Source organism: Syzygium oleosum, unplaced genomic scaffold (assembly GCF_021117445.2).
Source record: "Syzygium oleosum isolate NSW1041296 unplaced genomic scaffold, Sole_v2.1 Sole_v2.21, whole genome shotgun sequence".
Taxonomy (NCBI): Eukaryota; Viridiplantae; Streptophyta; class Magnoliopsida; order Myrtales; family Myrtaceae; genus Syzygium; species Syzygium oleosum.
In genome coordinates, this window is record NW_026607505.1 from 4,540,871 (window position 1) to 4,553,358 (window position 12,488).

At 42.5% G+C, this 12,488-nt stretch overlaps 1 pseudogene; it reads right to left on the bottom strand.

The window, feature by feature from the left end:
* Positions 1 to 12,488, bottom strand: part of LOC115670978 (ankyrin repeat-containing protein BDA1-like) — a 57,099-nt pseudogene that overhangs the window by 32,393 nt on the left and 12,218 nt on the right.

A 12,488-nucleotide genomic window follows, 5' to 3' on the forward strand; every position in this document is an offset into this window, starting at 1 on the left:
GGTTCATATTTCATATATCTTTTCTTGTGATTTACTTCAACCAAATTAAACTTTGTATGCACATTCATTCCTTTGACGGGGTCGAACCATATGCACTTAAATAACACAACCCGCAAAATTAATGGTCCATGGTACTCTATCTCTACGATTTCATCCAACAACCCATAAAAATCATCTTTCAAACTGCCACCATTGGATGACTGAACACACACACCACTATTCATTGTGGCTTTTCCCATTCCATATGTTCGAGTGTGAAAATTGTACCCGTTTATGAAATATGCTGGCCAAGTTCGTACTCTGGACTTTGGACCCCACGCCAGATGATATAGCAATCCTTGCTCCGTCGCATGATCATGATTACTATGAATCTAAGGTCACATACGTAATGTCAATAATATATATTTTAATATATGATGTATAAAAAATTCGAATAACTTGCATTTCTTCCACATACAACTTACATATGTTGTGAACCATGTTGCAAATTGTTCCTGGCACAAACGATCGAACTCATTCGGTGGTAGTCCAAACATTGAATTTTGGAAAATCCTATTAACAAATACCATTTATATATTAGCAAATGTTTGACACACAATACATATACTTACAAATGTACACTTACTTGAAGTATGGCTCAACTTACGGACAGGTTCGAGTAAAATATATGTATGGGCTGCCTGCTTTTCTTCACCTGTTAAGTGCCGAAACTTACTTGCGCCGCTTGGTCGACCCAAATAATTGAAAATAGAGAATGATTTGCAATTGGGATCAATGGGGCCCTCATCATTTCTTCCTGCTCTCCGCCTCTTGCACTGCACGTGCGGCTCAAAATAGTATGATGCAAATGTTGTCACTTCTTCCACAATATATGCATTACAAATTGAAGCTTCGACACATGCCTTATTCTTCACTTTTTTCTTCAAATGATATAAGAACCTAGTTGCAATACAAAAAAAATTTATCGGAACATAATATATAATGAAGTACTTTAAAATTTATTTAACAAAAAACTTACCTCTCAAATGGATACATCCATCGAAATTGGACGGGACCTGCAACTTTGGCCTCATAAGGCAAGTGAACTAAGAGATGCTCCATTGAATCAAAGAACGATGGAGGAAATATCCTTTCTAAGTTGCAAAGAATAATTGGAATATCTCTCTCTAGTTTCTCCATATGTGATGCTTTCAACGATGTTGAGCAAATATCGTGCAGGAAATTACTTAACTCTGTAATGGCGCCCCAAACAAAGTTTGGTAAAAGTTCCTTGAAGGCTATTGGAATTAGTCTTTCCATAAATACGTGACAATCATGACTCTTCAGACCTATCAACTTGCATTCATTCAAATCAACGCATCTCCCTAGATTCGAAGCATATCCATCAGGAAATCGCACCGATTTCAACCATTGACAAACGACCCGTCTCTGCTCCTTGTCCAATGTATAAACTGCTTTTGGTTTTGGTCCCTGCTGCTTGCATCCACATCTAGTGTTGGCCGATCACAAATATCCCTCATATCTTTTCTTGCGTTCAAGTTATCTTTTGTTTTTCCAGTGACATCCATCACAGTATTTATGATATTATCGAAAACGTTCTTCTCTATGTGCATGACGTCAAGATTATGATGAATAAGATGGGCCTTCCAATATGGTAGATCCCAAAATATACTGCGCTTAGTCCATTTATGTGTACTTCCGTACCCAATAGTTGTGCCGTGAGGGTTTTCAACAACCGTTGGAAACTCCTGCACTCGCTCCCAAATTTGATCACCGGTCAACCTCAATGGTGGATGTGTTCTTTCGATCCTATTCTTGATAAACTCTTTTTTATTCCTTCTGAATGTATGCTTTAGCGGCAAAAATTGCCTATGACAGTCAAAATAGCTGGCCTTCTTACCGTACTTTAATCTGAATGACTTCGATATCTCCATACATATCGGACATCCTAAGATCCCAGCTGTACTCCATCCAGATAACATTCCATAAGCTGGAAATTCATTTATCGTCCAAAGAAGAGCAGCCTTCATTACAAATGTTTGATCGGTAGAAACGTCATACGTAGGGACACCTTCATCCCATAGCCGTTGTAACTCTTCAATCAATGGTTGCATATAAACATCTATCAACTTTTTCGGATTTTGCGGGCCAGTCACGATCAATGTCAAAAACATATAAGGTGTCTTCATGCACATACCGGGTGGAAGATTGTACGGAATTAAGATAACTGGCCAACATGAATAACTTTTTCCTGATTTCCCAAATGGGGCAAAACCATCAGCACACAGACCTAACCTGATGTTTCGAGGCTCTATCGCAAACTCGGGATATGTTCTATCAAAATGTTTCCATGCCTCTGCATCTGAAGGATGACACATTAGATCCTCTTCTGTTTCATGATTTGCATGCCAAGTCATGTGTTCAGCAGTAGCTTGAGACGCATAAAGCCTTTGCAACCTAGGGATTAAGGGCAAGTAGAACATTTGTTTACATGGTCTACGCTTCTGATTACGACCTTGCCGCCTGTTAATCTTGTACCTAGGTTGGCTGCAGAATTTGCAAGATTTTGCATTTTCATCATCTCTCCAATATAACATACAACCCATACTACATACATCAATCCTTACAACTGGAAAACCTAAATTATCCACTAGCTTTTTCATATCGTAAAATTCACTTGGCATGATGTTATCACGAGGCATTGTTTCCCGCATTACTTCAACAAAAGAGTTGAAGCAATCCACGTGACACATTATGCTCGCCTTGATATTTAACAGTCTTGTGTCACGATACCTTCGTGTGGTTGTCACAACCTGCCCATAAAGGTTCATCTGCTGTTTTCAACTCTTCCCATAACCGATTAGATTGAAAAGTTCCATCACACACATTCTCATCAAAACCTGTAACTCCTGCCTCTTCCAATTGTGATGCATGACTAGTTCCCACTTGTTCAAGTGGAGGAGTTAAACTAGTACTTGCATGATTCGATTCTGGAAAAAAATTATGGCCTGCTTCATCAAACACCATCCCCTGATATGGATTCAATTGGTCATAATAGCTACATTCTTCCCTAACAAACATTTGGTCGCTTCTTCGATATCCGTCATCAGATATAAATGGTTCACCGTGGTAAGTCCAATTATAATAGTTCGGAGTAAACCCAAATCTACAAAGATGTTCTCTAACTATGTCAATGTCTTGAAATTTTCCATTACTGCACTTTCTACATGGACACCTTAACTTATTTCCATCCATGAACTCATATTTATTACTAGCAAAGTCCAAAAATAGTTCCACCCCGATTCGAAACTCATCGGTCAATCCTTGACGTCCAGGTAGGTTCTTATTATACATCCAACCCATGTCTCTTTGCATTGTGTCTGTATAAAAATAAAAAAATTTCTCGTACAATATTAAAAATATCATATCTATTGTTTAATATTGTTAATTAAAACCATAAAATTCTAACAATTACAATTTTCTTTTTTACGAAATAATTACTTTCAACTTGAAAAAAAATGAAAAAATTAACATGTCAAGAAAACTTACCAAGTATTTGACTGAAACTTTTGTAGTAGAAAGTGGTCTATTTGATGAGAATTGCAACGTTCACTTGGATTGCGAGACCTTCAAATAGACACGTACCTGAAATAAAAACAAATGACTTAAAATTAATTTTTTAATTATCTTTTATATTTTTCTCTTTTTTTTTTCTTTTTCTTTTTTTTTTGTCCTTTCTTCTTGGCCGATCGCCGGTCCAGCGACCGGCGAGCTCGCCTGGGCAAGTTCTGGGCGACATAGAGCTCGCCGGCGGCGAGGCCCGAGCTCGCCATGGCCGACGAGCTCGCCCAGAACTCGCCCAGATCTGGGCGAGCTCGGCCCTCGTCAGTGCCGGCGAGGGCCAGCCAAGCCGCGGGCGAGCTCGGCCCTCGCCAGTGCCGGCGAGGGCCAGCCAAGCCGCCGACGAGCTCGAGGTCGCCCAGATCTCGCCGAGGTCTGGGCGAGCTGGAGCTCGCCGGCCATGGCGAGCTCGGCCCTCGCCAGTGCCGGCGATGGCCAGCCAAGCCGCCGGCGAGCTCGAGGTCGCCCAGATCTCGCCGAGGTCTGGGCGAGCTGGAGCTCGCCGGCCATGGCGAGCTCAGCCCTCGCCAGTGCCGGCGATGGCCAGCCAAGCCGCCGGCGAGCTCGAGGTTGCCCGGATCTCGCCGAGGTGCAGGCGGCTGGGCTCGCAAGCCATGGCGAGCTCCGCCCTCGCCGCCGGCGAGCTCGCCCGGATCTCGCCCGGATCCGGGCAACCTCGAGCTCGCCGGCCATGGTGAGCTCGGCCCTCGCCGGTGCGGCGGCGAGGCCAGCCCGCCGCCGCTAGCTCGGCCCTCGCCGGTCCGGCGAGGGCTAGCGCGCCGGCGAGCTCGAGCTCGCCATGGCCGGCGAGGCCCAGATCTCGCCCACATGCGGGCGAGCTCGAGCTCGTCGGTGCCGGCGAGGGCCAGCCTCGCCGCTGGCCGGGGTCGAGCTCGCCATGGCCGGCGAGCTTGGCCGGCGAGGCTAGCCCGCCTGTGCGTCGGCGAGGTTGACCGACGGCCATGGCCAGGCCATCGGACCTCGCCCCATGGCCGGCGATCGGCCAAACCAGTGAGGAAAGGAAAAAAAAAATTTTAATAACACCAACAAATACAAATCCAGCGAAGAATAATTTTGTGACGAACCGTTTTCGTCGCCAATTATTCATGAAATTAGCCACAACACTTACCGGCGAAAAAGCTTTACCGAGATTGATTTGCGCGTGCACCGATAAGTAATTCGAGAGAAATTAAAGAGAGAGACGGAGAGAGAACAGCGAGGGGATAAGAGGAATCAGTTGACAGAGAGAAATTAGGGGTCGGGACAAATATCAAATACATCATTTTTCGTATTGCAAATTTGCCACGAATAAAATTCGTCGGAAATTTCCGACGAAAATTTTTTCGTCACAAAAATTCGTTGGAAATTTGCGACGAAATTTTTTTCGTCGCAAAAATTCGTTGGAAATTTGCGACGAAAAAAATTTCGTTGGAAATTTGCAACGATAAGTTCCACGAAAAATAAAATCGTCGGAAATTTCTGACGAAAATTTTTTCGTCGGAAATTTCGTCTATTTTTCGTTGGAATTTTCGTTGCAAATTTCCAACGAAAATTTTTTCGTCGGAAATTTTCGTCGGAAAAACCCGATTTTTTTGTAGTGTACCTCAAGTTATCCTAAACTCGAAGGTCTTAATGATCGTAACGTTTATTGAGAATTCTAAGCAACCTAAAGTTTACTTTCTATTTCCCTATTCTTAGTAAATCTACATAAAATAGTCCTTGTGTTCTTTTTTTTTTGTTGCTATAAATATTTGAATATCATTAATCAGATGAATTACAAAAGCCTAGGAGAAACCCCTAGCATTTCAACGAGACTAATTATGCGAGAAGATGGAGGAAGGAAGCCTCCTCACAGTAGCCAATAAAACATTTGCCTGGGAAGGCCTACACTGTTGGTAGAGTGATGCCCTACCTCTCACAACCTTTCGTATCCTAGCTAACAGAAGATGAGTCTCAATCGACTTGTTTTGAAACCATTTGCAATTGCGTTCCATCCATATGCAGTAGATAGTCACTAAGAAAGACAGCTTGAGGAGTCTCGCCTCAAATTTTTTGCCCCTGGTGGCCCTGATCATCCATATCCTTCTGTTCATTCCAAACTTGTAATCAGTGGATCCTATCAATAAGTAATAATCCTTTTGAGTCATATTCTAACCGTTGCAAATCAAATCTAATCAAACAAAACAACCATCCATTATACATCTAAACTCCATTTTTTACATAGATTCAACACGCATAAAACATTTATTGTTTTCACTAGCACATACACACATGCATACATACTCGAATGCATCGTAGCTAAGTCGTCTAATCGGCACGCTGAACAGCACATACTGTATAACAGCTCCTCTCGCATTGCCTTGGGGCTCAGGACACTTCTTTTGGGACAAACACATTTGCAGCGATATACAACCACTAAGCTATAAGATCCTCCGGCTTCCGTTTTGTTGAGGCTTTGTGGACGAATTTCAGGACTTTGTGTCCACACTTCACGATTGAGCGAACAACATGGCACAGGAAAAGAAGAGCCATCAATGCAACCCATGCCAGCACCGCATATCCAACTGTATTACTTTTACTATACAGTTCGCTTTCCGGTGTGAAGACAAATATGGAGATGGCATAAGTGGCTGCCGTGAATGTTATCACAACCCACATGTCACGGCCGACCTTCGATTTTTGTAAACATTAAAAAGGAGTCTCACTTGGTACGCGCTAAGTCTAAGTTCGGGACTTAACTCGGGCTCTCCTAAGCCCATACCATATCGCGACGTAGGGTTTAGGTTTTTAACCTACAAGTGATTTTTATCTAGGAGTCGCTACTAATCGGTTTAAGGTGGGTCGATTAGACACCCAAACAAGACAATAGGAGAATTGCTTACTTCTGCAAACCAAAAATTAAATGAGTTCGGGGACTTAGTTACACTAGTTGAATAACTAATGCCCTTTCGGTACATTTTTACCCTTTTCATTTCAGAAAATATTTGTCAGGCAATTTGGATTGATTTTAGGAATTTTCTCCTAACAAGTGAGGTGATCAAGTGAGTGCACAATCATTAGTGATTAGCAGTCAAGATAGATATGCAGTCTAGGATTATAAACCTACCTAAGGCGACAATATTCAAAACATAATAATTGATGCGATTGTATTCTAATTTAAAACATAACATGCATAATAATACAACAACGGCGAATATAACATGCAAAGTCCTACTGCATAGTTTTATAGGTCTATTCGATTTTAAAACATGACAATTTATGCAATTATATTTTAAAAAAATAACATGTATTATAATAATACAACAATAATTTAAAACAATCAGATATGTCACATAATTTAGAAAAATATTTGACAATAATCATATCTGAATTAAATCCTAATTTTAAAAAGAAAATAAAAAAATTCGAAAAATTATTTTTTTAATAAAATAATAATATAATATTAAAATCGGATCGGGTTGGTCAAAACCGACCCAGGTCAATGGATCTAACCCAAGACGTTTGTCGCGACCTAAAATTTCTCTCAGGCTAATGGATTATTAAGACTAAGCTTAACTCAGGCCCTCTCAAGCCCTACAATTCGCAACTTAGGGTTTAAATTTTTAACATGCAAAAGTTTTCATGTTTGGAGTCGCCACTAATCTATTTATGGTAAGTCGATTAGAAACATAAATAAAACATAGGGAGATATGTTTTATTCCTACGAACTAGAGATTCTAAGCTCGGGGACTTGATTACGCTAGATCTAGTCTAAGACCCTTTCGGTACCTTTTCTTTTAAACAAAATGTTTATGCAAGCAGTTTGGATCCATTTTATTATCTAATTACTAACATGTGTGGTGTTCATGCGGGTGCACAAACCACCAATTTAACACCCAAGAAAGCATTAAATAAATAGCAGGATAATATACCTTAAAGCCACGCAAGCATCTGCATTGTTAGTAGAAAATCATACAGATAACCTTAATATGATTTCTAATTAACAAAACAAGGCACTCGAGATGTTCTTTAGGGTTTGCATTTTATTAAAATGCAAACTAACCTATATGCAATGACGTGCAAAAAATGACATGCAATTAATGCAACCTAGCATGCGAATTATATGACATGCGACGACGTGACCTAATTCTAATGACAGAAAATGATGTGTTTTTTCCAATGAAATTCGGAATTAAAAAAATACCTAAATTAACATGCAATCTATTCTATAAAAAAAAGATAATTTAATCTATCCTAAAGTGACTTCTTTTTGGTATTTTTATGAAAATTCGAAATCAAGAATTACCCTAAAATGAGCCATCGAGATCAGGATAATATCTAAATTAAACTAGGAAATAAATTACTCTAATTCCTAATTTAAATTAAAAATTTGTCCTATCAACTTATTCAAAGAAAGTTATTCTAAACCTATCCTAAACATATCATCATCATCTTCTAATAAGATCAATTCAAATCCTAACTAATCTTTTTTTGGAATTTTCTTTTTTAAAAGGAAAACAATCAAACAAAGATAACAATTAGCATTCAAACAATTCACGCAATCCGCAAGATTCTTCAAATTCAGATAAGGCAAAAAAAATCAAACTAACGATCATATCTATAGGGTTATAGATACCGACGGAAAGTTGATTGTTCGAATTTGGAAAGCGAATAAAATCTATTATCGTATCCAAGTGATTAAGGATAAAATAACGATTTTCCGTATCACCGCGTATCGTACCTTAGGGATAAGGTCGGATAGTCATCCAGATACGTTGCCAAATTAGGAACGATTCCTAATTTTGGGTGTTTTCGAATATTGCGGATATCACAAAATTATCCTAAGATATATAGCTATCCACCACTATTCACGAAATATTCAAACACCCGAAAGATTAGGAAATTGAATATTCAAAAAATATATATGAGAATCTTACCTAATTTGTGGATATTTCCAATTCGAACTCGGATCGAACTCAAGCTTGCGAATCGGGACGGTGACCAACGGCGGATGGCCGATGGCGGTCAGGAGTGGCTCAGCTGGATCGCGAAGGCCGATTGGACAACGGCTGACGGGGAGTATCTTGGCTGAGGGGGTTGCTCGGTGAAGCTTGCTGGTTCGGTGGTTCTCGGCCAAGGAAGGAGAAACTCACGGTGTGGACTTTTCACGGTGGTAAGTCGGGTGGAACCGTGATGAGTGCTGCTCACGGGGCTGCAAGGAAATTTATTGGACTCCTAGCAAGACCCAAACAAACCTGCAATAAAAGAAAACTCCAAGGTCGTGAAAAGACCGTCAGGCCGCCGTGGTGACTTGCTAGGCTTGCTGCTTCGTAGCAATGCAAAGCTATGTTGTGGCCTGAAAGTGCAGAGGGGGATCTCCACGACCTAGACGACTCACTAACAGCAACAACAGCAAAGGGAATCGTCAGATTGGAGCAGCTGGTCGTCAGCAGGGCTTCGGGGCGAGGGGGGTTGCGACTCACGGCCACAGGTCTGGCCGTGAGAGAAGCAGCGACGGGCGGTGGCTCGACAATCAGCAGTGGGATGGCAACGTCACGGAATAGTGCGGCAGCAGTCCGTGCGGTGCGGATGACGGCGTCGGTGCGGATGCTGGACGGCACGGGCGCAAGGTGGCGTGGGCGCGAGCCAGCGCAGCGTTGGGGCAGGCGCGTGCAACCAATTCTCCCCTGTTTTCGCTCTGGCTCTCACCTTTTCACTCGTGTCTCCGGGGCGGCAGTGACGCATGGCCACAGGTCTGGCCGTGAGCGGGTGCGGCGTCGATGGAGGCGCGGTGGGACAAGTCCACCCGTGATCCCCTCTCTCCCCCCGTTCCTTTCTCTTGCTCTCGCTATTTCTTTTCTTGAAAATTGTCCGAGCCCCCCTTGTCTCTGATAAGTCTTCTTTTATAAGCAGGGACGGCTTAGCCCTTCAGAATAAAGGGAGTCAATATTCTTTCCTCTTAAAAATATATTATAATTTTGTTCTTTCCCATTCTTCCTCCACCTATGGACGCGTGAAGCTCCTTGACAATATACTCTTTCTTGTTTTGAGAAAGATATATTGCTCAAATAACATATGCCCGCACGTGAATATTTCTTTCCCAGTTGCTCTTCCTTTTATTCCCTTGGTCTACACAGCACCAGCTCAGCCAAATATTTTCTTTGCATCATTCATCCACTTGTGCCCGTAAATCAAAGATATGTGTGAAGACGATACGTGCCCTGCATGCTATTCTTTCCTTTCAATTATCTGACCATACCGTGGGGAAGAATGTTCTAAGTCCATCAAACTTTCGGTCATAGCATGGGCTTTTTGCCAACCTTTCTAGTTCTCGCGGGCTTAGTTCAATTAGCTTGATTTAAGCTCGGAACCATTCGCTCGGGTCCATTTGCCATCGGTCCGATAAATATGCAAACTATATGGGCCTAATTAACTATTAATGGAATGCTCCTAATATCTATATGCAATGCCATATGATTATATTTTTTGTTTAGGGGTTAAAAAATCAATCCCTAATTTTCTATGCAATTGTTCCTAAATGACTAGTTAAAATTTAGGTGTCAACAACGTTAACCCAGGTTCGGGATCGGATCAGGCCCGGTCCGGTGGCAAAGGACAAAACAAGGCCGGCAGATTGGTCTGCCGGCCGGTTCAGGCCTTTTCCAGCCTTTTTAGGCTCGAGAGGCCATCCGTCGGGCAAAAATCCGGTGATTTGCCAGTTATTTTGCTCGGCTTTTGGCCTCAGTCCCCTCAGCACTTTAAGCCGAGGGGATTGAGGGAAGGGTGGTCCACCGGCGGCTGATAGGAGCGGTCGCTGGCCAAGTCCTGACCAAGGCCCCTTAAGCTCAAATACCGGTTGGAGCTTGGCCGGACGACCCAGGTCATATTTTGACCTTTTTCGGCATCCACCAGCCATCACGAAGACAATCGAAAGGGTGGAGACTGGTCGGTCAGCCCACAGGTCGCCGGCCGAGGACCCAAACAAGGCAACTTCACCGGAGCATTTCGTCGAACACTTGGCTTGCGTGATGAAAACAAGGGGAATTCGACTTGTTTCAGGACCCCGGCCAACTCCGATGACCACCACTCACCTTTGACGCGATGTATGGACTGAGGGAAAGGATGGTATAGGCCGGAATTCGCGCGAATCGGCCAGCGCGAGTCTTGGCCAAACCGCACACAAAAACAGGGGCAGGCAGGGAAGCTCGGAACTGGGGAGATCTCACCGGTCAGGGCTGCTTCCGGGGGGGTCGTTGGTCGATCCTCGAGCAACGGGGAGGCTGGCTGGTGTCCTTCTCAGTCCCTGTAAACTCTCAAACCTCTCATTTTCTCTCTATTTCTCTCTAACTCTCTCTAGATGCTCTATTTCGGACCGGAACCGCTGACCCATTTCTCTCCTCTCTCTCTCCGCCCTTTATAGTGGCCGACGGTCACATGCTCCGCCCTGAAAGTCCTCTTCATTAAGAGCTCTCACCTGCTCTCTGCTCTATTGACTTCGGTGGCCAGACTTGCGCAGTCGAGCAGATTATTCGCATTGTTCTAGGCGGCGGTTGTCGAGGCAGGGGAGAACAGAGAAGAGAGGGGCAGAGGCTAGGCCATGAGGGAAAGGGGAAGCGGGCTAGGCCGGGCCTAGCTCGTGCGGAAGGGAGAGAAGAAAAGGAATGGGCTGGGCCTGCGCGGGGGGGAAAAGGAAAGGGGATCAGGTCGGGCCGGCTTTGGCCAGGCCCGATCTGATTTATTATTATTATTATTTTAAAATTTTAATTTTTTTAATGAAATTTTTTAATTAATTTTTTTAAAAAAAGAAAAAGACATTCTAATAGTGCAAAATGCATCTATGTCTATATGCAATGCAATTGAAATTAAAAACATTTTTTGGGTTTAGGAATTAAGGACATTAACCCCTAAATTTTGTGTAATGAATTTTTGGGCAATTAAAAATAGATGTCAACACCACATAGTCAGCATTGCAATCCACATAGTGATCCGACGTTGCTTTAGAGGAAGACCACTTATGAGAAGCATAATGATGCTAAGTGATGCGACGAAGCTTATCGTGTTACATGTTATGAACTTCTTGTACGCATATGAGTACTTAACTGCCATTATAGATTCGCCCGCAGTATGTGCTGCGATCTTTTCATCACCTGAGACATCGTCTTGCCAAAGGTCACCAGGCAGGGTAATACTGAGTTGGAATGCCATGGTAGCTAGCAATGTTGCTACCACCATTAGCGTCTCATGCATACTGTCTTGCCACTTTCTCTTACTTTCCCTTTTGTCCTCTTCTCCTAAAGGTGGATGGAAGGCGGTGATTGTGCTATTTGCGTAGACTGTTGGTCCGAATGGGTCGTGATTCTCTAAAGTTTGAGGAACATAATCCTTAATCTCTTAGTCTCTTCCCGCGCTTTCGCCTTGTGCTAATAGGCCGAGTGCTGTTAAACCTCTGAAGTTTGTAATGCTCGGGTTTATTCCTTTATTAACCAAGAAGACTATAGTCTGTAGAGGAGTAACAACAGAATGTACCAATTATGCTCAAGTTTGAACTAGATAAGCCTATGCTATATATTTTTTAGGATTAACTTTGATACCAGTGTTTTCTATCCTGTAGCGTTTGTGACTATTATGTGATGCTCTCAAAAGGGAAACTCATCCCCTTTGGAATCTCTTTTGCCATCTCTGGTTTTATGTTCCTTCTAATCTAGATAAAATTAGTATGAAAATAGCGTGTACCATAAAGTTGGCGTTAATTATCTGGACCAATGACTTCTTTTCTAAGTATCATAACATGCAATGATTTTTAAATGGATATCTTTTAGCTTACGAATATTTTTATAACAGTCATGCCTTTTTGGTTGATAAGCTCACTGAATCTAACTAGCACAGAG